This window comes from Chiloscyllium plagiosum, unplaced genomic scaffold (assembly GCF_037043375.1).
Source record: "Chiloscyllium plagiosum isolate Xiang-an unplaced genomic scaffold, Cpla_swu_hap1 HiC_scaffold_13, whole genome shotgun sequence".
NCBI classification, from domain to species: domain Eukaryota; kingdom Metazoa; phylum Chordata; class Chondrichthyes; order Orectolobiformes; family Hemiscylliidae; genus Chiloscyllium; species Chiloscyllium plagiosum.
Window position 1 is genome coordinate 73990648 of NW_028270151.1, and position 24471 is coordinate 74015118.

The window sequence follows — 24471 nt, forward strand, 5'->3', positions numbered from 1 at the left end:
GGAATTATGATTTTCCGAGCATAACTGAAGTGATTTGTTCTGATTGAAAATCTAAGTTCACTCCAGAGGGCCATGAAATAAGGTACATATATTGATCCAGTAGAATTACACAATCATAAAAATTGCACAAAATGGCTCTTCAACTGGAGACATTTTTCTATTCTTTTCCTTTGAGCCTAGACATCTTTCTTTTCAAAATACTAATCTAGTTCTGCGTCATATCCATATTTGTTTGTGTTAAATCTATGTTTGAAACAATTTACAGTGCCTTTGTCTTTTTCTCACTCACAGCATGGTGAAACATACTTGTTTTCTCTGATACTGTCAATGCAACAGCTTTATAGGTCTTTATACAATAGGAGTACTTCTAGAGCCAAACATGGAATAAAAGAACTTCTGTGGATGAAGCGAGTCAGTGAACGTGCCTCAGGAGGTTCAGAATATCACTTCCTAAAATGTTTTAATACCATGGCAAAGCAATGCCAGCAAGCTAATTTGGCAACTGGAGGAGTCAATTCTATTACAGGAAGTGGAGAAGATACTGGTGATGTTGGTGGTAGTGGTGGGGGTGATAGAGGTAGCAATGACAGTATAGGTAGGAGTGTCAATGGAGTCAATGATGGAAAAAATGGTGTTTGTAAATGAGAGTTGTGATAGAGGAGAGAGTGGAATTAAGGGGAGGAGGTAGATAGGGTGTAGAAGGAATGAGGGAAAGCAAGTGAACGCGAGGATGTATTTTGTTTGATCTTCAGGCAAGCTTAAATTCCCATCAGACACCAAAGGATCTATTTCCATGCTGTATGACTCTATGACAATCTGTCCTTTCAAAATGATACTTTCACAAAGCTTCCCCCTCTCCTATTAAAAGCATGTTTGTAAAATCACTTGCACAGCATCAGAGTTACTCTGCTGAGGTGCAATATAGAGGTGGTTACTTGAGATTATTAACAGCCTCAGCACAGTGTAGAGTCGGTATGTGACTGGGGTGAATATAACTGGCTGCTGAATCAATATTGAATGATGTTGTAATAAAAACAAGTGCTGGAAAATTTCAGCAGGTCTGGCAGCAGCTATCCAGAGAGAATCAGTATTAAAACATATTGAATCAAATATGAATCCTTCAGAACATTTCCTCTTGAAGATACAATAGTTTCCTGTGGCACCATCAGATGACATGTAGGTAAACTTCTGCTTGTGGAGAAAAGTTCATTATCTTTCTCAAGAAGGATATTATCTTCTCCACTCCTGAGCGTATTGACTCCAATATTGCACTGCAATAATTATTCTGCAAAGGTCAATGATATTTCATTCCAGACACCATTTTCAAGAGGCACATAGACACAGTTTCTTCACTTGACACCAGTGTGCATATCAACTCATCAAAAATGCATAGACACAAGCACATAGGGACACTTGCCTTTATCCAGTGGAGTTTCCATTTAAAAACATATTTGTTATGACGTGTCATAGCTTATAAGAGCAGGGAGATTATGTTGGAGCTGTACAGGAGTTTTGTTAGGCCACAGCTGGAGTACTATGAGCTGTTCTGGGAAGAGTGCACTATGGGAAAAGTGCGACTGCACTGGAGGGATTGCAGGGGAGATTCACCAGGATGTTGTCAAGGATGAAACATCTTTGCTATGAAGGGAGACAGGACGGGCTCAGGTTGTTTTCTTTGGAGCAGAGAAGGCTGAGGGGGAACCAGATTGCAGATTATAAGTTATGAGGGGCATGACACGGTGGATAGAAAGCAGCTGTTCCCCTTAGTTGAAGGGTCAATATAAGGGGGAACATAATGTTCAGGGGAAGGGCAGGAGATTTAGAGTGGATTTGAGGAAAAATGTTTTCACCCAGAGGGTACAAAAAAACCTGAAATGCACAGTCTGAGAGGGCAGTAGAGGCAGGAAACCTCAAAATGTTTCAAAAGTATATAGAAGAGCACTCAAAAAGACATAACATTCAAGGCTATGGTGCCAAATGCTGGAAAGTGGGATTAGTGCAGAGTTAATGTGATGAAGAGCCTCTACTGTACTGTACTACCCGGTGTTGATAATATGTGATGCTGGAAACAACACAGTAGGTCAAGCAACATCAGAAATCAGGACTGTGTGCGTGAACACCCACACACACCCACCCACCCACACACAAACACACACGATTAGTAAGAGGGAGTTGATACTGTTTCTCCAACAGTTGGTTTAATGCAATGCCAGGTAGCAGGACTAAACTCTGTGCTCACTGGGGTCTAGATCCCTCTCTGCCGCACTCGCTGTTGTTGCTCAAACTGACAGGGAATGGCTGTAGGGAATCTTTTTTGAAAATCGCAGTTTCAGGTCCTGAGGCTTGGCACCTCAGGAGAAAACATGACAATCTGCTCCAGAAAATAAAAATCTGAAATCAATTTCCTTTGTTTTCCAAAACTTAGGGACAACAAAACTTGGCAAACCTGACAGCACTGGGCAAAACACACAGTGGGGTTTCCATTTAAAAACATATAATAATTATGACAGCTTCCGGACTTTAAAATAATTTTTTAAAAAAACATTCTTTTAATAAAATATGCCCCCTCTCTTTCTTTTAATTAAGCAATTAGGCACAAATTAAGTTAAGCTTTTAGGATTCTGCCATTGAGAAGGTTTGCAGACTTGCAATAGGAGTAAAACTCTTTTTTTCCTCCAGCGTAAATAATTTGTGATTGTTTTGAAGACATAGACTGCCAACACTACTCTGAGATGGTGTTTTGTATATGATGTACAATCCTGTGAATGGGGGGTTCATTTTTACACCTTGCCTGCCCATTCCATTTAGCAGTGACACTGCTTGGGTTCGTTTCTTACTGGGGTTTCCCTGCATCTTATTAGAGAGAGTTCAGATCTTCAGGTGGGAAGACAAACATCCAAGAAACACATGGGCCAGCTTGAACCAAAATATTCCACACCACTCTGCTGAACTGTTCAGAGAAAGTTAAACAAAATGAAGGGAAAGTTGCTGCCTCAAGCAGAATGTTGTGTATTCCATTATAAATCACAGGAAAATACACAGAAAAAACAGTATTCTTAAAATAAGGAGTTCTTTTGATGCCCTAGCCATTTCCTTCCTCAACCAACATTGCTGAAAGAAAACGTCAACTGATAATTGCCTCATTGAAAGAAGGAACATCTCGGAACATCTCCCCTTGGTGGAGGCAGCAATGATCAGAGGCACAGATATCAGGTAAGGAGCAGTCATAAGGTCACTTTTTTGCCCAGAGGCTGATGGGAATCTGCTTATAAGAGTTGGAGAGTCAGAAAGCCTCATAATATTTAACATATATTTAGATGTTCACTTGCGATGCCAAGGCATATAAGGTTAAGAGCTGGAAAATGGGATTAGAATAGGTCAATGCTTGTTTTGACCGGCACAGACGAAATGGGTTGAAAGGCCTGTTCGTAATGCTGTCGACCTCTACGACTCTATCAGTTTGCAAAAAATTTATGAGAGACAAAATGGCTGCTGTTTTTGCCCACATAAAAACAGTCCTCCACTGCAAATTGTTTTACAATTTCCTATCACCCTACCAATTAAACTATTATAAATGCAAATATATTCCTTTTGATCTTCCCTCCCCTAGTTTTGCCATGACACTTTCCAACCTGATAACTCAACAATTAGAATCATGTTACTATGTCGTACCTCTGATTGAGTTGTCCTTTCCCCGTCATATCCCTTTTCAATACCTCTATACTATTCTCCTCAACTTCTGCTGTGGCATTAAACTCCACATTCTAATCACTCTTAGTAAAGATGTTCCCCTTGTAGTTCCTACTGAATTTATTGGTGATTATCTACATTTATGCCTCCCCATTGTGGAAATCTTGGGGTAAACAAGTAGACATTACCACAAAAATGGCCTTTGTGCCATAAGATTAGAAGAAGAAAATATCCAAATGTGGTCATTTACACTGGGGGAAATCACCCACATTATGGAAAGTCCAAGAACAAGTACATGGAGAGGCTAATTTATTGGTTAGGACACCAAACTGGATGGACTAGTGGGAAAAACCCATCTGATTCACTAATGCCCTTTAGGGAAGAAACGACTATCCTTAGCTGGTCTGGCCGACGTGACTTCAGCTCAAATCCAATTATTGTTTGGACATACCACACTTTGCTGGTGAAACTGCAGCAGCCATTTTGGAAACATCAAGAACCCACACAGTATCATCAGTGTTGGTCATCTATCTGTTTTAGGTGACATTGTTTGAGACTGGTAGAAAATGTTACAGGGAAAGCATGATTTGGTTGGATATCATGTTCAAGCAAGGTGCCCTCTCTGCCTGCTTAGGAACGGGAAAGATAATATGGGATTAATCTAATGAGGAAGAAGAATCCAGAACAACATTCCCTTCTCAACCAGTGCCACAAAAACAAATGTGCAAGTAGTTTGTGGAATCTTGCTGTGCTGTGATGACGGTTGTAGCTGCAAACATGACAGTAACATCACTTCAGAGACAACCCACGTGCAACACTTTGAATGATCCTTCAAACTGAGTTAGCATATCTTTAAAGCAGAAATTACAATCATGTGAAACTAATTCAAAATTATTGAATCTTAAGTATAGGTTGTCTAACCCATTGTACCTGTACTACATCTTTTCAATCAGCCAATCAATTAGCATTACGCCCCTTTGTCCTGTCGCTCTCCACTGCCCCCACCATTTATCCAATTTACATTGAAAGGCATCATTAAATTGGCTTCCACAACACCTTCTAGCAGCCCACTGCAGATCAGAACAACTGGCTGCATAGAAACAGTCTTATTTCCTTTCTGCTTCTTCTGTCAACTTCCTTCAATCTATCACCCCTGTTCATCGAACCTCTGGTAAGTGGTAACGGTTCAGGCAAAACCTTTCATAGTTTGGAACACTGCTACTCAATTTCTCATCACCTTTTCTTTGAGTAGAACTAACTTCAGTCTGTATCACTCCAGCTAGTGTCCTCTACATCATCTCCAAGAACTGCAGTGTGGTACCCAGGATTGAACACAGTACTCCAGCTGAGGCTCTAAGTGATTTGTAAAGGCCAAATAAAATCTCCTTGCACTTAGATTCTATGCCTCTACTTTTTAAACTATGGATGTTTTTTTCTGGCAGTATGCTCAATATTAAAAAAAAATCCATATAATTAACCTCGGAAAAGTGTGGAATTGCCCCGTGAACTGTTAAATAATTTCACAATGGTGTGGCAAATTGAACTGCTTGACTGTATACTTTAAACCAAAAGAAAGGAAGCTACTCATGACCAAATCCATAGATTTAATACTCGAGAGGTACAAAAACAACCATTTTCTCTCAGCAAACTATCCCACTGCATTTTCAATAGTTTTTATTGGGCACTAATAAACCACATACCGGCCATTGGTGCAAATTTATGTCAGAAAGTGTGGTGCCGGAAAAGCACAGCAGGTCAGGTAGCATCCGAGGAGCAGGAGAATCAACGTTTTGGGCATAAGCTTTCATCTGCAGCACCTGCAGTCATCACTTTCTCCTAGGTGCAAAATTATGTACCTGTCCATCTCTGTTTCTGCCCAAACATTGGGGATTTAGGGGTGTAAATCTTGCCTTTAGTTTCAATGAGCTAGCCTCTGTCATAGGACCTACTGGGGGCTAGGATCCCTAGTATTTGGATGAACTCTTCAGCAAATCTGGAAACTCAACAGCCTTGAGGTCATTGCAGCACTGAAATGAAAGAGGAAATGAAGTAGTACATTGTCGCTGCATTCTGCTCAGTTTCCATTGGTGATTAAACATCCCCCTCAGGAGTCTGCAGCCTGCTTAACAAAAAGTGGGAGTCACACAAGAAACTAGTCCCATTCATAGCAGGCTCATGCATACAGTCAACAGGAAGGATTACTGGATAGGGATCAGGAGCTGCACAACCAGTTGCCTTCAGAAGAATCCACGGCGAGCTGGTCCAACTGCTGCTCTGACTGAGATTTGTCAATTCAATTGTGGAGGTAGATTCTGGGACATTTTCATCTCATCTCTCGACAGTGACTTTGTTGAAAAAAGCTACCAGGTGAACTTAGTGGCATTATAATGGGGACAATTTCTGTTCACTTTATAAGCACATACACACTGTTAGGAAAGAGGTAGTTTCACACTGAGCAATATATTGAACCTAACTTTAATGCTTAAAACTCGACAAGCTGGAAGTGCTTGTTGTACCAGAGGCCACCACTAGAGGATGCTATATCCACATGGGTGATTATACCTCAGTTTGGTCATCTCAATAACCAATGGAGCAAAAGGGAATGCAGCATAGGTGATGGAAAATCCGCAGAGCTCCTCTCAGTGAGCTACTGAGAGCTAGAAGACTCTTGCTTCAATCCAAAGTAGACAGAGCCCAGAGGTGAGGATGACACAGAATCAGTCTCAATGCCACCGATGCAAGTGGAGATAATCTGTTCTCAATCTGGTGACTTTAACTAAGGGAGACGGGGATTTCCTTGCTCAAGATGTAGCTCCCATGACACTTCACCTCAACCCCCTCCCAATATATTGAAGAAAATTCCCTTCATGTTCATCATCAAGGATTACAGACAAAGACCCAAGCAAGACATAAACATACGTTCAGAAAGAGCACGGGGATTAAAGCTGCTGAGAAGCAAATAGTTTTCAGAGAGCGGTTGAAAATTATGATGTGTAGATCTGTGTGAAGGAGCACTGTCATAATTATTTCCTCTTTTGATGAAATGAGCGATTTGGCAATTTGAAAGCCATCCTTCCTTCCAGCACCTAGACAGACGGTTCAAACATCCTGATGTTTCTGTCCCCCTGTCCAATAGATGGCTCCAAACATTTACCACTCTTTAAATAACAGAACTTTCTGCGTGGTGTTAATTTTAAATGTTCTTTTCACTGACTTGCATTTGTGACCTTGTGTTCTATTTTATTGACTTTGAAGTAGCAGTGAGCCTTGGGGTCTGGCTTATCCAGAGCACTTAACCCTTTAGGTAACCTCATAAGGTACTCCCTCTCCCTTTTCAAATCCTTCTTCAAGGCAAGGCTTCTGAAACCTATTTTTGAAGCTCACTATCTTTGTACTTGGCACCAGTGTTGATGCTGTCTGAACTTTCTCCAATTTGTGCATATGTTCTTTTGTGAGGCAGTGACCAAAGCTGAACACAGCAAGCTGAATACATTATAAGGCCTAAAATGGGCTTGTACCAGAACATATGGGAGATGATTCAGAGCTACCCATCTGGTGTCAAGGCCCATTAAGCCCCAGATTATACTCTATCCCTTTTTCTACCAAAATAAGTATCTGATAATTTCAACACTATCAGAAGAAGTATTTAGTTATTATCACATTGCTGATTATCAGAGTTTGCTCTAAATTGACTGTTGTGTTTCATTCATTCACTTCAAAAGAAAGTGCTTTATTGACTGTGACATGCTTTGAAATGTCCAGTGGTTGTCATATAATGCAAGTCTTTCTTCCAGTTACGGAAGCCACCAATTTTTTCTCTCCATAGTGGGGATGCTTCAAGTTGGATTGGTTATCTCTGGGCCTTTTCACCTTCAGGGGCTTTAAGAACTTGATTACTGCCCTAGATTGATTAAGACATAAAATTAAAACTTCACAGTGATTATTGCCCAGAAATGGGCCATTGTCTCAAATGCATCCTGCTGGTCATCATGTTTCGCATAAGTCTGTTTCCACCCTGAACATCTATTCCAATCAGGACATCCTTCCACTGCTTCCTCTCTCATGAGTTTATCCTATCAATGAACTTGTACTCTCAATGGTAGTGAGCTTCAAACTTACAGATAAAGAACGCCCTCCTTAATTCTCTAGAGGATTTATAGTGATTGTTTCGTTACAATAGTCTTTACATGATTATTTCCCATGTTCTCAGATTGTAAACCGCAGTAACTAAAATAACATTCAACACGTGTCAACACCTTGAAGGCTTTCTCACATTGCCATTGTGATCTTGATGAACTTTTCAGATAGGCAATCATAGTGCGGCCACTTAGAGCCTTTGCAGTACCTCAAAGACTGATCTCTTTGACTATTTTTGATTTAGACAGGCCAAAGAACAATTTCTCAGATAGTTTCCTCCCAAATTGGCCTGAGCCCATATTTTTGTTTTGCTTTGTTTTTTTCTACAATTTCATGTGGATTTTAGATGGTGAGTTTATGTCCTGTGATGCACAAAATGTCACAATTATGGGGGACAGATGATTAGTCCAGAAGGGATCTTGATCAGATGGGCCAATGGGCTGAGGAGTAGCAGTTGGAGTTTAATTTAGATAAATGTGAGGTGCTGCATTTTGGGAAAGGCAAATCAGGGCAGGACTTGTACACTTAATGGTAAGGTCCTGCGGAGTGTTGCTGAACAAAGAGATCTGAGAGTTTAGGTTCATAGCTCCTTGAAAGTGGATTCGCAGGTAGACAGGATAACGAAGAAGGTGTTTGCTATGTCTTTATTGGTCAGAGCACTGAAACTATGAGTTGGGAGGCCATGTTGCGGCTGTACAGGACATTGGTTAGGCCACGTTTGGAATATTGTGTACAATTCTGGTCTCCCTGCTATCAGAAGGATGTTGTGAAACTTGAAAGGGTTCAGAAAAGATTTACAAGGATATTGCCAGGGTTGGAGGATTTGAATTATAGAGAGAGGCTGATTAGGCTGGGGCGATTTTCCCTGGAGCATCGGAGGCTGATGGGTGACCTTATAGAGATTTATAAAATCATGAGGGGCATGGATAGGGTAAAGAGACACTCCCCATGTGGGAGAGTCCAAAACTAGAGGGCATAAGTTTAAGGTAAGAGGGGATAAATTTAAAAAGGACCTAAGGGGCAACTCTTTCACGTGTGGTGCGTGTATGGAATGAGCTGCCAGAGGAAGTGGAGGAGGCTGGTATAATTGCAATATTTAAAAGGCCTCTGGTTGGGTGTATGAATAGGAAGGACTGAGAGGGATATGGGCCAGGTGCTGGTATCTGGGACGAGATTTATCTAGGATATCTGGCCAATATGGATGAGTTGGACTGAAAGGTCTGTTTCTGTGCTGTACATCTCTACGGCTCCGTTATTGTTCACATGTTGGTAGGGTTCCCAGGTTTTAAGCTGTCAAGATTGTCTGATGTTTTAGAATTATAAAATCTCTACAGTGTGGAAGCAGGCCATTTGACCCATTGAGTCCACACGACCCTTTGAACAACACCCCTCTCAGACCCACCCCCAAACCTTGTCCCTGTCACCCTTACATTTCCTATAGCTAACCCACCTAGCCTGCAGATACCTCAACACTGTGGGCAATTTAACATGGCCAATCCAACTAAACGGCACATCTTTTACGCAACTCAAATAATAAAGTCTCAGCATTGTTAACACAACTGTCCTGTGACTCAGTAAGAACTACACTGTATAGCCATGAAGTCTAAAGGCAGCACAGAATAAATGACATGCAGGCTACCCAATGGAATATATTCTTATTGTGTTGAAAATCTCATCAAAAAGAAGCAAGTCCTTTTTTGTTCACAGACTTTTAGGAATGGGAATCCCACTGCATTAGTAATGTGGAGAGACTGGAATTGTTCTCCTTTGAGCAGAGAAGGTTATTGGGAGACTTAATAGAGGCGTTTAGAATTACCACTGAGAAATCATTTCCATCAGCACAAAGCCTATTGACCATAGGATATAGATTAAAAACCTCTTTAATTTAATGGAGTGAATCATTACCATTTGGAATGCACAAGCTGAAAGAGTTGTGGAAGTAGTTTAAATAGTAGCTTTCAAATAGGAATTGGAGATACAATTGAAAAGGAACAATCTACAGGATTGTGGGCAAAACAGAGAGTAACAGGACCAACTGACCAGCACCACAGACCAAATGGCCTCTGTCTGGGCTTTATGATGCTATGAACTAAGTGAAGAAATTGAGAGCTGACTATGAAAAACCCTTCTCACTATGTAAATTTTCTGAACCATCCAAAAACCATTGTTAATATGAAAAAGAAATGATATGATACACACAAAAAACCTACTTAGTCTTGCAGGGCCATGGAGATCCAAGGTTTACAGACTGAAAAAGTAGGGGTTTGTCCATTCCAGAGTAAAATCAGGGAGCACCTTTCTGACACTAACCTCTGTTGAAATATCGATCGCTGCCCCATTTCCTTCCAGTCTAGCCTGTCTGGTTTGAATGCTGGTACAATTGGAGCTTTCAAGACAGATGTAGAAAGATTTTTGTTTTTAGATAAAAGTAATGAGGGATAAGATGCAAAACAAAAAAGAGTTTAGGTGTGGATCAGCTACAATTTAACTGAATAGCTATTAAAGTATAAACTGGATAGCACCCCTTTATTGATGGAACCCAGGCAATAATATGCAAATCAGCATGTTGCTCTTTGGGTTGTGTTGCCCCTCTGGAAGTTTCATTCCACCAGTGTCTCCTCAAGAAACTCTGCACTGAAAACCAGTGAAATGGGATATTTGTTCCCAGATGACAATTCCTGATATATCGTGATATTTTCCACCTCTCCCAGTATTTGGTTGTGGTTAAGGGTTGTTGGATATTTGCTGCTACTAATTCCCCGTTGCCTTTGGCATATTTATTGGTAGAGCATACACCATCTTAGTGTATCCACAGAAAATGCATTGTACTTCGAAAATAAGAAGGGTTTTTGCTTAATAGCAATGCATACAATGATATTTGGTCAGGTGTGGTTTCTAGGACCTCAGCAAACTGGTAGGTATACATCCCTCACTTCAAAAGATAAAGTAGAATGCTTTGTCTCCATCCACAAGACCATGGGGCACATTGGGACAATTGGTGGAGCCAATGTAACTGAAGCATGAGCCCTTCGTAACCATTACCATTTACAACATAATGTTGCTGTACATCTGCAACGAGCACCGACTAACAATGCCAGAAAATAGGAGGGCTTTTCCATTCCAATACAAATAAGGCTTTGCATAATAAGACTAAAGGACTACACAAACAAATTCTCTGGCACTGAAAACTATCTTCTACAATTGTACTGTCCCATTTCTTTGGACTTAAATTCTTGTTGGAGATTTAAACAATTTTGTTTGTCTTTTTAAAATCACATTCTTGAAATCAGACTGTTCTACTCCTCTCTTTATGTGAAGTTCTGTACATGATTTGACATTGCAATAAACATCCTAACCCAGGCTTCCTGATTCAGACTCGGTTTGCTCCAAGTAAGGATTTTTCAATCTCACTCGATAATGAGATACACAAGTGCTTGCTCTATTTGCTGAGGTGTCAGTAGGCACTGTGCCAAAGGCTTTATGATTAAATTAGGTTCCAGTGTAAAGGCCCCTAAAAGATCTGTGGCCAAGTGCCAGCGTAATGAACAGATAGCACTGCTTATTCACGGTTGACCGACTCGACTTGTCCACAACAATAACCAGCAAAGGATATGCACAGTTCAAAAGTTACACAATGTTATTGCAGTGTTGCACACCAGTGTCATTCTGTGTAAATGCACAGCTAAGATGCTTTGGCCATTTCTAGTAAGTACAGTTAATCCATTATTGAGTAGTCACTGGGCAGATATGGACATTAATGTTGCTGCATTAGCATTAAGTGAATCTATTCTGGAACTATATAGTGACGGAGGCAGACATTTGGCCTATTGTGGCTCTGACAGCTCTTAAAATCAACTATTTAATTAGTAGAGAATGAAGGTAGAGATCAGCAATTATTCTCAATGATGAAGTTAGAGTTGAATTGTCTTGACTGTTTCTATACAACCTCTGACTTCCAAGTCATGAGAAATCACATGTACAAAAAATATCCTGAGCGTGTGGGGTTAATACAACTGAGAACACGAAGAACTGCCTCAAGTTCATTAAGAAATACAACAGTAGTGACATTTTGTTATATAAAAAAAACCTGGCAAATCCAATAGAGACAGGTTAATGGCAAATGGTGCAAAGATTGATTTATAGTAGTGAAAGGTTACCAATGTCAATCTAAATCTGCAAGGATCCACATTCACATTATTCCCTATCCCAGTGCGCCCCTGCCCGAATATTGAATAATTTTGAAGTCTCAACTGGGAGATTAATTGATAAACACATTGCTTCTCCTTTCCACACTATAAGCTACAAGACAGTCACATACACCAGCTGTCTGCCAATAAATTGGCCAAGTCACCACTCTCTGCACAAGAACATGATTGGTATGGGGAGAGGGGGCAAACTTGAACCTCTTCCACCAAATGTTCAAGAATGAATGTTTCCCAGCCGGAAATTGTTATATAGCCATCACAGTCATAGAGACTTACAGCACAGAAACAGACACTTCAGTCCAACCGTCCATGCCGACCAGATATCCTAAATTAATCTAGTCCCATTTGCCAGCACTTGGCCCATATTCCTTCTAATCCCTTCTTATTCATGTATCAATCCAGATGCCTTTTAAATGTTGTAATTGTACCAGCCTCCACCACTTCTTCTGGCAGCATCATATACTCTGTGTGAAAAAGTTGCCCCTTAGGTCCGTTTTATATCCTTCCCCTCTTACCTTAAACCTATGCCCTCTAGTTTTGGACTCCCCTACCCTGGGAAAAATACCTTGTCTATTTATCCTATCCATTTCACTCATGATTTTATAAACCTCTAGAAGGTTACTCCTCAGCTTCTGACCCTTCAGGAAACCAAGCCCCAGCCTATTCAGCCTCTCCCTTTAGCTCAAACTCTCCAACCCTGGCAACATCCTTCTACATCTTTTCTGCACCCTCTCTCCCATACCAGGGAGACCAGAATTGAATGCAGTGTTCCAAACGTGGCCTCACCAACATGACATCCCAACTCCTACACTCAATACACTGGCCATTAAAGGCAAACGTACCAAATTCTTTCTTCACCAACCTGTCTACCTACAACTCCACTTTCAAGGAACTATGAACCTGCACCCCAAGCTCTTTTTGTTCGGCAACACTCCCCAGGACCCTAGCATTAACTGTATGGGTCCTGCCCTGTCTTGTCTTACCAAAATGCAACACCTCGCATTGACCCTTGGCCCATCTGATCAAGGTCTCGTTGTACTCTGAAATAATCTTCTTCAGTGTCAACGACACTGCCAATTTTGGTATCATCTGCAAAACATTCCTCTTATGTGCACATCCAAATTATTAACATAAATGACAAAAAGCAGGCAGCAATAGAAAGGAAAAATGTGCTGTAAAACTGAACTATAAACAAATTGCAGCCCACACTCAGCAAGTCAAAGTGCAAACTGTGGAGAGTGAAAGAGAAATAGAGTTAACATTCAGGTGAGTGACATTTCATCTGATCAAAGTACATTGACTTGAAATGTTAAATCTGTTTCCCTTTCCAAAGTTACTCCCTGACTCGAGAACATTTCAAGCATTTTCTGTTCACACATCAGGAGGAGAAACTCTGGCTGACTCCATTTTGTCAGGCTGGAGAGTGCAACTTGCAACATAATGCCCGGTTGGGGTCAGTTAACCTGGACTGAGGAAGAAATTTGCCACTTCTCTTTGTATGACATGAAGCTCTTAGTTATTAAGCAGCAGCAAGTTCACAGCTCATCCATGCGCTTTTAAAGTAAAAATTGATCAGGAATTTTCTTTTCCCTCAATGCTAACGTGGAATATGCTGGTTTTCATCTCTCTGGCTATTCATTCATAGGATGTGGGTGTCACTGGCTATTCCCACATTTATTGCCTATCTCCAAGTGAGCTTTCTTTGTGAACTGCTGCAGTCCTTGGTGTGTAAGTATATCCACTGTGCTGTCTGGGAATTCCGGGATATTGACCCATCTAAAGACAACTAGTCGAAAATGTGACTGATGCACATTAAAAAAAGATGCTTCATCCATGACCTTGATGCCCTCTTATGTTGTTGAACTCAAATGGCTCATGGCCCAGCAAGCCACTTAGTTCAAGGGCATATAAGGATGGACCACTAGCATGAACTTCACTTGAACTAATAAAAACAAAGACTATAATATCTTAAAATCAGATTTTGTTTTGAGGTATTCCTCATTCGAGAAACAATTTGCAGCCAGTGAACTGGGGTTCCAGTTTAGTGCTGTTTTGTACTCCACACCATACCACAAAACTCAATCCTGCTATATGACTGCCCACAGGAGGCACGAAAGTGCTCAGTTGTGCATGATAGAAGTGCACAATTCAAAAAGTACCAAGGTGTTGACTCGTACTAAGCTAGCAATAGCAGGAAGCGAGAGGGGTTGGTTCAGTTGACTAGCCATTGCATGGAAGGACAGGGGAAAGAAAGTATCAAAAGTCCTTGCTCCATTCAGTGACCCATGCTGGAAATAACAGTTGTAAAGGGGTCAGACTTGGCGTGGATATTCCTCATGGATTTTAAATCTGCTAACACTCACTGTACACTGAATCCCGCCCCCCGCCAGAATGTGGACAAAGTGCTGAAGAGCTGGCTGATGGCACTTGCTGCAACCAAAGCTGATCCTGCGTAAAAACAGGAACGAGGAGCACAAATTTAGCATCAAGAATAAGGTGGGTAGGGTTAATTGGTATCCCAGTACTCCATCTTTCCTCAACTGTGGCGGATATGGGATTCACTGGTAGTGGTGGCACGGTGGCTCAGTGGTTAGCACTGCTGCCTCACAGGACCAGGCACCGTGTTCGATTCCAGCCTCGGGTGATTGTCTGTGTGGAGTTTGCACATTTGCCCTGTGCCCATGTGGGTTTCTTCCATGTGCTCTGGTTTCCTCCCACAATCCAAAGATGTGCAGGTCAGGTGAATTGGCCATGCTAAATTGCCCATAATGTTAAGTGCATTTGTCAGGAGTAAACATAAGGTGGGGGAATGGGTTTGGGTGGGTTACTCTTCGGAGGGTCAGTGTGAACTTATTGGGCCTGTTTCCACATTCTGTGATTCTTGCCATGAACAGTTCAAAAACCACCATTTACAAAGCATCGAGGTTCAGTTCAATATTTAATGGACAGAATAGTTCATTTCTTTCTCAGTCCCACAGATTGTTTTAAACACGAAGGGTCTTGGCATGAGAATGTGGTTGCCTACTAGTGGGTTCAGCACGCAACTTGGAAGAATTTCAACTTATGTACAGTGTGCCGAGATCCGACAGCTGCATGTGTCAAATATAAAGAGATTACTACCACAGCTAGCCACTGCCAGTGGTTGGTGCCAATGAAAACTGCAGACAATTGATAAGAGGAGGGTGGAACACAAGCTCTTCAACACAAATGATGGTGTTTAGTATAATTAGTGTGGTGTGGAGTACAAAACAGCACTAAGTAGGAGCGCCAGTTCACTGGCTGCAAATTGCTCCTCCAGGATGAGGAATACTTCAAAAAAAAATCTGATTTTAGGAGATTATAGTTTTTTTTTAAATTATTGGTTCAAGTGAAGTTCATGATAGTGGCCCATCCCTACATGCTCTTGGATTAAGTGGCTTGTTGGGCAATGAACCATTTGCGTTCAAGAACATAAAAGTCAATCACATTACTGAAAATCAGGTGTCACATGTCGACCAGCCTCAGCAAGGACAACAGAGATTTCTCCTCGAAGGACCTTCGCAAGCCAATGGGTTTTTACAAACGTCAGTGATGGTTGTCATGGTCACCATTACTAAGACTAGCTTTACAGCCCAGATTTGTTAATTGAATTTCATTTCAATTTGAACTTAAATTGTTCCCAGTTGCCAGCTTTGCTTTTTACTTTAGAATCAAAAGTTCAAAGCTCCTTTTATTTCATGGGGTTCAATTGTAAAGCCTCAAAGTTTTTGTCCCCTGACAACATGTTGGCCTCACTGACAAAAACACAGCAATTGCAAAGCTATGACAACTGGACGTAGAGACTCAAAGACACAGAGTAGAAAATTCAGAAACTGCAAAGTGTCATATGAGTGTGTGATAAGAGTTCGGTGCCAACCACTACCAACATGTGGTTGGGTAGATAGTCAAGACAGTCTACTTGGCTTACAGTAGAGCAGAAAAATCACCAAGTAGTCCAACGAGAAAAGGATCTTGTCTTCAACTACTTGTAGTTTATTACATGAGAGCCCAGGTTACTAAGCATATTCAGTACATTATACAACAGTGAACAACTCCAGAGGGAAAATGTTCACATGCAGATTCGGGTGAACATGAAATTGGGTTCAGTTGAAATACTCTCCGTCGTGATAACACATCGGCTCACACAACAACACTAGCTATTTTTCTAAAGGACAGGGGGAGCTACAATCCACAAAACATTAAGGCACAAGTTATAAGTGTAATGCTCCCACAGTCATTGTGCGTCATTCAAAGCCAATGGCCTCTTCTGAACATCAACCAGTAACAAAAAGTTTGACAGCCCAGCAACATAGAAGTTACACTAGCTGTCTGCAAAAATGAACAAAATGTGCAGTTCCTACCACAGTATGGAACTGATAGGCTGGTAAACAGTCGTGGTCCATCGAGCCGACCCTACATACCACGATGGCTGAACCAGCATGTCAGAAAACCTCTCATCACCCTGCAACATGCAACCTCTTCAGAGAGGCCAGAGCACTCAAAGAAAATTTCCAGGACAAACAAAGGAAAAAAGTAACTGGAAAACTCCCCTCAGATGTTTGAAACCAGTAGAGGAATCTAAATGCAGGTACTTTGAAGGAGGTCTCTGCTGACACTGTAAGTTGCCTGGCTCATGCACAAGGCATGGCCAACTGGATGCCTGCAGCTACTTACCCCATAGGCAACTCTATGAGGAGCAGCGAGGAGAGGAATGAGAAAGCAGAGAGTGAGGAAAACTCCTCTCTTTCCAGTTCCACATCTAAGGTGGAGATTGTCCCAAAAACAATAGCTTTTATTAAAATTACAAAACATGGGTGCAGGATAAGAAACAATGTGTAACATTCAATTTTATTGAAAATATGGCTAAGAAACCAAACGTTAAATAAAATCACCTAATATGAAATATTAATGTGGCATATTTAAATGAATCCCCATCCACTGAACCTCATTGTGAGCATTTCAAAAGGACATATTCAATATTTCATGGCTGACAGGTGACAGTATAATTGAAGGAGATGCATATGCGTCATTACACAGACAAGCTGACTTTGCAGATAGATGCATGCATCTATCGGCTGGAAGAGAGCTGAATAAAAGGGAAGAGAAAGTCCTCCTTTCACACCAGGTGGCAGTCACCTGTCCTCTATCTCAGTTGATACCTTCTGCTCTTAACTTCTTGTTCTGCTCTAATACCAGTGGCAGAGCCTTTATGTTTGCCCTTTCTGAAGCTCTACACCTGGTAACATCTGTTTCCACGGTTTCCCAGTGTGTGGTTTTGCTTTGGCAAGTGCCACTAGGTGTTGTTCCTAGATGTAATGAAAGTAGAAGTTATTATTGTGTTTGTTACCTCAACAGCACTATACTTCACCCTTGTTGATCCTCTCTATTTCACCCACTGCTTAGCAACTCTTGATAGCATTTCTGATCAGACTCTGTTCCTTTCTCGAGATACTTCATATGTTGTACAATGTTCGAAGGACAGGCTCTTTTCCCACAAAAGGTGAAGACTGAGCAGTGACCCTTTACACAGGCCTTGAAAAATATGGAGAAAGTGAGGACTGCGGATGCTGGAGATCAGAGCTGAAAAATGTGTTGCTGGAAAAGTGCAACAGGTCAGGCAGCATCCAGGGAACAGGAGAATCGACATTTCAGGCATAAGCCCTTCTTCAGAAAAATATGATGGAACTTAACAGGATAAAACATAGTGGTTTTTCCACTTGTGGGAGAGTTCAATACTTAAAGCCACAAATAAGACACTATCAATAAATCCAATAGGTAACTCATGAGTTTTTGTCACCCAGACAGCAGTTGGAATTTGTTTCCACATGGAATCATAGAATCTCTAGAGTGTGAAAACAGGCCATTCGGCCCAACGGGTCCACAGCAACACTCCAAAAAACACCCCAACTAGACCCATCCTCCTACCTTATCCCTGTAATCCTTCATTTCTCATGACTAACACACCGAGCCTGCACATCCCTGGACACTATGGAAAATTCAGCATGGCCAAAATACCTAATGTGCACATCTTTGGACTGTGGGAGGAAACCGGAACACCCGGAGGAAACCCACATAGACACGGGGAGAATGTGCAAACTCTCATTGCCCAAAGAATTCAGTGCTGTGAGGCAGCAGTGCTAACCACTGAGCCACTGTGTCACCCCAATCGTTGTAGTGAATCGCACAGGTGCAAATCAGGGGAAGCCAGATAAACACAACGAGATTAATGTGCTCAACCAAAATAAGGGAGGAGAAGGCTCATGTGAAGCATAAACACTGGGAAGTACCTTAACAATACAATGACAAAGGACTGTGATGCTGGAAATCAGCAAAAAGAACAGAAACTGCTGGGGAAACCCAGCAGGACTGGCAGCATCTGTGGAAAGAAAACAGTTAACCTTTTGGGTCGAGAGACCCCTCTTCAGTTCTGGACCTGCAATGTTAACTCTGTTTTCCCTCCACCAATGCTGCCAGATCTGATAAGTTTTTCTAGCAATTTCTGTTTTTTTTGGTACTGGGAAGGACCCATTGGCCACCAGCTGGCTTGAGATTTATAAGAAGCTCTACAGAGTAATCAGACTAAATGATGATCTTTGTACGGAATATACAGTCATTTTTATCACAGTCTCTTGCTATTTCCTCCCAGCGTACAGAATGGGAGAATGGCAGCTTCATACAATCTGGAAATAAAACTGTTGTGATTGACTAATTTGGAAGGGGCCATCCAATATTTATCACTATTTTCTCAACTGGTTACATTGGCAATTGCAGGATCTAGTCTGAAATACAGTGACCTACAGACGTGAGAAATGAACCCCCTCCTGTGGCTGAGCAGTGTCACACACTGATTGGCTGAACCACACATACCAGAAGATCCAGGTGAAGTTTCTGGGGCTGGTGTCAAGTGAAGATATAGCGGAAGAGAAAAGAAAAATCAACTAGTGCTCCTGTGCTTATTCATAATCAACAAGATATCCACTGACATAAACAAGTATAAAGGTTAAGTTCTAATTGAGTTCACCTTTCCAATACTTTCCAGAGCCAACAGGCTGTAGACACTCAATATCGAAGCTCACATGAGAATAAATGTCATTTGGACAAGGGCAGTCAGCTTCCATGGAACATTACCCAGTGAGAAGCCAAACCCTTTGGGAGAAGAAAACATTGACAAAGGAAAGGAGAAATTATATGTTCAAAAATTGACTTCCAGTATTCTAGTGCAGTACAGACATTAGCACAGTCCCTGTTTAAAGTTTTGCAAATCAGCAAATGCGAATTTTACCTGAGCAAGACTTACACAGAAGTGAGCATTTTTAGCAATGGAACTTGAACATCATTATCAACAACACAAACTTGTCAGCAAATGGCTATGGGTCAGTACTTTGTTCAGTGGCGCACTGAGAAATTTGAGAAACATCAACATTTGCATAAGCTGCAGTTGGTGAACTTTTAAAGTGCTTAATCGGCAACTTGCAATGGCATTGAGAAGGCCGACAAAGTTCTGGGAATGAGACGAGAAGACAGCACTGCTGTTATCTGCCCTATAATTACAGAGTTGATAGGAATCAGGAGAAAGAACCTCAAATTAACTCTCTATCCCTGTAGCATTTTCCCAGGTGGCCACTGCTGGCACCTTACAGTATTTGTCAGTCTACCAGCATGTGGCACTGGGTAAGGTTTGTTCGAGGCAGTGCCCTTCACCAATCCTCCATGGACTTTGCTTTGCACTGGGCATATCTAGTGATCACTGGCAAAAGGACACACCAGTATCTCGAGCAATGGCACTATTCTTAGATAGCAAGAAGGTTTACTGCAGGACAGTAGTGAATACAACTACATTTCATCAGGCATTCGGACCTTCAGTAGCTGGTACAGATATATCTGACTCTCCAAAACTCCACGTTATCTAGTTATGCTGCTTTCCTGGCTGATAGCAGGCAATCCAACACAGCTTTACAGAGGCAAGTCGAATGACATTGTTACCCATTACACCATTAGAAAAATTTTTCTTTTCTCATTGATGTTTACAGCACACAAGGAGGCCATTTGGCCCATGCTGGTTAATAAAGACCTGACTATACTAATCTCATTTACCAGCTTTTGCTCCATAGCCCAGGAGGCTGCAGCAAAGCAAGTGAGTATCTTGTTTACATGTTTGAGAGTTTCAGAACTCCCTTTCAGGAAGTGAGTTTCAGATTCTCATCACCCTCTGAGTGATAAGAATTGTGCTCAACTATTCTCTTTGCCTCCTACCTTTTAACTTAAATCTAAAGATGGGTCAATCTTTGAAATTGACCCATCTAACAATGGCAAAACTGCTATCCTATCCATCCAAATGCAGCCCCTCAGAATCTTACATATCTCGATCAGGCCCCCTCTCAACCTTCACTGCTTCAAAGAAAGCTGTAGCGATTGTAACAAGGTCAGCCACCTGAACCTTGTAGAATATGAGGGGCTGTTAACCTGGTCAAATCAGGGAGCCCTGGCTGACAGATATAAACAGGAGTGTCAGAGGTTCTGTTTATTCTGAGAGCTGGCTCCGAATGAGGCAGTACTAAGGTTATGGACTCTCCATGCGTAAATAAAGGGTGACTTAGTGATAGCCTCTGTGAAGTTATTTCAAAAGCAACCCTACCTGATTGAATTTTTCCTCATAGCTCAGTCCCTCTGCCCAGACAGCCTCTTGTTAAATCTCCTCTGTACCTTCGCTGGTGCAATTACATTCTTCCTGTAACCCAGTAACCAGAACTGAATGCAATGCCTAACCAGCATAACCTCCTTGCTCTTGTATTTTTGCATTTGGCATGGTGGCTCAGTGGTTAGCACTGCTGTCTCACTGTGCCAGGGACCTGAGTTCGATTCCACCCTTGGATGACTATCTGCAAATTCTCCGTGTCTGTGTGGGTTTCCTCTAGTGCTCCAGTATCCTCCCACAGTCCAAAGATGTGCACGTTTGGTGATTGGCTGTGCTAAATTGCCCATAGTGTCCAGGGATGTACAGGCGAGGTGGATCAGCCATGGAAAATGCAGGGTGATAGAGTGGGGGGGATGGGTCTGGGTAGGATGCACTTCAGAGGGTCAGTGTGGATTTATTGGGCTGAATATCCCAATTCGATTCTGTAGGGATTCTATGATACATATCATAATAAAGGCAAGTATCCATATGCCTTCGTAACAACCTTATCTATCTGCCCTGTTACCTTTGGGGATCTGTGGCTATATACCCTGAGTTGCCCCGATCAATACTTTCCAGCATCTTACTGTTCATAGTGTAATCTCTCACCTTATTAGCCCTCTCCAAGTGGACTATCTCTATTTTTTAGGTTGAATTCCATTTGCCACAGGTCTGGCCACTTAAGCAGTCTTCCACATCACTTGCGGCCAGAGAAGATTTGAAAATTACTGCCCAGGCTCTTGATATTTCCTCCTTTGCCTCCCTTAACAGCCTGGGACACATCTCATCCAGGCCTGCGGATTCATCCGCTTTTAAAGTTATTGTCTCTTCCTATGTAAATGTCTTCCAATATTTCACAGTCCTTCACCCAGATATCCCCATGTCTTTTCCTTTCCTTCATATCTGTTGCTTACTCAATTCTGAAGTATGTTCACTGGTGTTTGCATAAGTAACACAATTTTTTTTCACGAAGCACAGCGAATTCACAATTTCCTGCGTGTGAGGAAGGAAACAATGGGACTGAATGGAAATTACTGCGGTTAATGGAACGTGAAAGGCTAAGTTGTTGGAAACCATTCCCACTCCTCCTCCCCTGAAGCCCTGTCAACCTGCAATTTTGAAGCAATGCAAACAAAAAAGATTAAAATCTTTTGAAGTAATTATTTCCTATTTTATAATGGAACAAAAATAACTGAAGGAAAATGCCAAAACTTTACGACAGTTGTTACACTCGAACAGTTCGCTCCTTTATCATTAGCCTTGATGAAATTTCCTTTTCATCTCAGGTAATGAATATCCTTTGTGCCCTGTGACACGTTTACCAGAATGACGTTCCCTTCTGCAACAGAAGGTAATTAATCATCAGGATGCGGTAAATATAGCAACATTTTGATTGGAGCTATCCAGAACAAAATGCGCAGCAGCGTGGACCGTTAAGTTGCACAGGCTTGTTTCCAGATTCAATCTCTGCCCTGATGATGTAAAATCACTTGTCACACAGCTAAAACTGACATGTTGCCAGGGTTGGAGGGTTTGAGCTAGAGGGAGAGGTTGAATAGGCTAGGGCTGTTTTCTCTGGAGTATTGGAGGTTGAGGGGTGACCTTATGGAGGTTTATAAAATCATGAGGGGCATGGTAAATACAAAAGGTCTTTTCCCTGGGTTGGGGGAGTCCAGAACTAGAAGTTTAGGATGAGAGGGAAAGATATAAAAGAGACCTAAAGGGCAACTTTTTCAAGCAGAGGATGGTCAGTGTGTGGAATGGGCTGCCAGAAGAAGTGTGGAGGATAGTACAATTGCAACATGTAAAAGGCATCTGGATGGGAATATGTATAGGAGGGATATGGGCCGGGTGCTGGCAGATGGGACTAGATTTGGTTGGGATATCTGGTAGGCATAGACGAATTGGGCTGAAGGACCTGTTTCAATGCTGTACATCTCTATGACTCTAAGTGTCAACCTGGACCCATCGTATCTTTAATGGGTTTTCAGTGAAACCCACAGAAAGGTCACTTCAATCGAAACAGGATTGGGCTCAACCAGCATTTCCTTCAAGGCAGTGTGTTACCCATGCACGTTATTTCTCACATGGTCCTTTAGAAGAGGCAGTGCAGGGCTTGTGGAACTCAGGAGTAGTAGGGAGAAGAGCAAGGAGTGAAAAGTGATAAGAAAAGCATTTATTCTTGTTAAGGCTTTTTGGAGCTTAGTATTTCTATTCAGACGAAATGTGGGGAAAGAAGAGGCTGAGAACAGGGAGGTTACATCCTGAGATTTTTCTGTCTTCATGACCTGAAAATTGTTGTGCATTTAAACCGAAGGAATGACTGGAGTACAGACTGCATCAGCGGCACCTTTCAATATCAAGAACAAAGTACTCTCTCTATCAACGCAATTGATAACTTCACATCTGACATGCAGGAGTCTTTTAAAGGCCAGTTGATCAGTTAAGGACCAACATGTTTCTGTGAGGATGAAAAGTAAGAATGGCAAGATTCAGGAACCCTGGATGACAAGAGATATTGAAATATTCGTCAAAAATACAAAGGAAGCACATGTAAGGTTTAAGAAACTGAAATCAGACAAGGTTTTTTAGGAGTATAAAGGAAGCAGGAAAGAATTTATAAAAGAAATTAAGAGGGCTAAATGGGAATATGGATCCTTGGCAAGTAAGTTTAAGGAGAATCCCAAGGCACTTTATACGTAATGGAAAGGTAGGTCCAGATAAGGACAAAGATGGGTATTTGTACATGGAGCCAGAGGAGGTGGGTGAGGCCCTTAATGAATACATCATGTGGTATTCACCAAGGAGAAGGAACTGATTGATGGTAAGATTAGGGAAGGGTTTATTGATCTTTTACTGCATGTCAATACTAAGGAGGTGGTAGTGTTGGCTGTCTTGAAAAACATTAAGATAGATAATATCTGTCCTCAGGGCCTGATGGGTTCCATCCCAGGATTCTGAGGGAGGCAAGGGAGGAGATTGCTGGGGCTTTGACAGAGATCTCTGTACTTTCCCTAGTCCCAGAAGACAGAAGAATAACCAATATTCTTCCTTTGTTTAAGAAGGACAACAAGGATAATCCAAGAAATTATAGGCCAGTGAACCTTCCATCAGTAGTAGGGAAATTATTGGAGAAGATTCTTAGGGACAGGATTTACTTACATGTAGAAAATAATGGACTTATTAGGGATAATTGGCATGACTTTGTGTGGGGGAGATCTTGTCTCACAAATTTGATTGAGTTTTTCGAGTGTCAAAGATGACTGAGGCTAGGGCAGTGGATATTGTCTACCTAGACCTTTCTAAAGCATTTGACATTGTCAGCTGGTCAACAAGATTAAGTCACCTGGGATCCACAGTGAGTTGATAGGTTAGGTACAAAACTGGCTTGCCGTGGAAGATAGAGGATACTTGTGAAGGTCTTTCTGACTGGAGGTCTGCAACCAGTGGTGTTCTACAAGGATCAGTGCTGTGACCTCTGTTGTTTGTAATACATATAAATGATTTGGATGAAAATGTGGATGGTGTAATTAGTAAGTTTACAGATGACTCAAAAAATTGGTGGAGTTGTGGACAGTGAGGAAGGCTGTCAAAAGACACAACAGGATATAGAGCAATTGGGAAACTGGTTGGAGAAATTGCAGATAAGAGTTTAATCGGGACACGTGTGAGGTGACATGTTTTGGGAGGCCAAATGCAAGAGGAATACAGTAAATGGCAGGACACTTAGGAGCAGTGATATACAGA

At 41.6% G+C, this 24471-nt stretch overlaps 1 protein-coding gene across 1 annotated transcript in view; it reads right to left on the minus strand.

The window, feature by feature from the left end:
- Positions 1 to 24471, minus strand: part of LOC122555783 (heparan-sulfate 6-O-sulfotransferase 1-like) — a 269029-nt gene that overhangs the window by 8117 nt on the left and 236441 nt on the right. The gene's annotated exons all lie outside the window — the stretch shown is intronic.